This window comes from Gekko japonicus, unplaced genomic scaffold (assembly GCF_001447785.1).
Source record: "Gekko japonicus isolate JY-2015 unplaced genomic scaffold, Gekko_japonicus_V1.1 scaffold1975, whole genome shotgun sequence".
Classification (NCBI taxonomy): Eukaryota; Metazoa; Chordata; class Lepidosauria; order Squamata; family Gekkonidae; genus Gekko; species Gekko japonicus.
Genome location: NW_015177075.1, coordinates 284,750 through 286,843, shown reverse-complemented (window position 1 = coordinate 286,843; position 2,094 = coordinate 284,750).

Sequence of the window (2,094 nt, the reverse complement as noted above, 5' to 3'; positions counted from 1 at the left end):
GGCGGGCGGGGGGGAGGACAGGCCTTGCCGGCCGCCGCCACCGCCGCCGAGCGCGGCAAAGGGGGGGAGGACAGGCCTCTCCGCCTCGGAGCCGGGCGGGGGGGGGACCGGCCTCGCCGCCGCCGCCTGGGGGAGAACGAGCGGGGGGGGAGAGGAGACGGAGCTCTTCTCCACACCCTTGCGAGTATCGCGGGTCCCCCTCATGTATGTTCTAATAGCAAAGTCAGGATATCTTTGGATATTTAAATCCTGTGACACGAGCTGTAAACAAGCAAGACAGATCTTTCTATAAATCTGAGAAGGGCCCCAGGTTGGCAGAAAAATATGAAATCTTAAAATACACCGGGCAACTTAAAAGAATGATAAAAGGAGTGCCTGTAGCTTAAAAAAAAAATGGATTCTCTCAGTGGCTGCTGCTCAGGAATCATCCTATTCCAAGCTTGGTTCTGTCAGCAAAAGGCAGTGGGAGGGGGCAGGGCCCTTTCCAGGCCTATTTTGGCATTTGAGAGAGGGATCCTTGGGGCCAGGCCTGACAAGGGTTCCCAGCTCCAGGTTGGGAAATTCCTAGAGATTTTGTGGTGGAGACAGAGAGGGGCAGGGTTTGGGGAAGGGAGAGGTCTCAGGTGGATATAAAGCCTCAGAGTCCAGCCTCCAAAGCAGCCATTTTCTCCAGGGAGACAGATCTCTGTTGTCCAGAGTTCAGCTGTAATTCTGGGGGATCTCCAGGCCCCACCTGGAGGTTGGCAACCATATGCCTGGCAGCACCATCTGGGTGACTTGATACCACCTTTCTAGCATGAAACAACTAGACTTGGCTACTTGCTGCTATTCAACAGCAGCCACCTTATGAAAGCCACTGTGGTGCAGCAATTAGAGCTTCAAAGTGAAAGCCAGGTTCAGGAGAAGCTGACCGGATGATTTTGGCCCAGTCACATACATTCTGCCTAACCTACCTCACACAGTTGGTGTGTGGATTAAAAGGAGAAGAGAATAATGTAAGGTGCTCTGGTCCCCATTGTGGAGAAAGACTGCAGTTTTCCTAGGTAGAGGCTGTGGGTGAAGGGGTGGAGATGGAAAGCTGAAGACAGAGGGGCAGATAAAGGTAGGTTGGGTGGGAAGAAGACAGGGTTGCCAACTCCAGGTTGGGAAATTCTTGGACATTTGAGGGATGGAGCCTGGGATGGGGAGTGTTTGAGGAGGAGAGGGACATCGGACAGGTATAATACGATAGACTCTGCCCTCCAAACCAGCCATTTTCTCCATGCAAACTAACACTGCCAGCTTCCAGGTGAGGGCTGGAGATTACCCAAAATTACAACTGTTCTCCAGATGACAGAGATCAGTTCCCCTGGAAGATGGAGTCTATGGCATACCCTGCTGAGGCAGCTTCCATCCCCAACCTTCAGTGTCCCGCGGCGGCAGGATCGGAGCAAACCCCCCCCCCACTGGAGCACCCAGCCTGGCCGGTGACCTGCACTCAGGTGAAGATGACTGCGGCGGCGGTGGCAGGCTTTGGCTGAGGCTCCCCCCACCTGCTTGAGTGCCCGGTGCGTCCGTTGTCCGGTCACAGCCAATGTTCCCTCTAAGCTGCGGAGTCTCATGAGCAAAAACTCTACTTTGTGAGCTCCTGGCATGAAAGTGGTGAGTGAACAGTTTGTCTGCTGCATCAATCAGTTTGCTCTGGAGCCATCCCTTCCTGAGCTGAGACAAAAACGTGTGAGCCAGAGGCTAAAAAACTATGAGCTAGCTCACACTAACTCAGCTTAGAGGGAACACTGGTCACAGCCCACCTGGCTACCTGTAGCCAGGCTCGGATGACTGCGGATGCAACAGGATCGGGTCGAGCCCCCTCCCTCGCTGCAGTGCCCAGCCTGGCCGGCTACCTGTGCTCAGGCGAGGACGACTGTGGTGGCGGTGGGATGATCGGGCTTGGGGCCCCGCCCGCTGAAGCGTCCGACCCGTCCATCCGCTCTGACCAGTGTGAGGTCGAGGTGCTGGGTGCCACCTCTGTGGGTGGGACCACGCCAATGGAGGCAGCAATGCAGCCAGTGGAGACAGACACCTTGTGAATGACAAACCAGGACGCCAACCTAT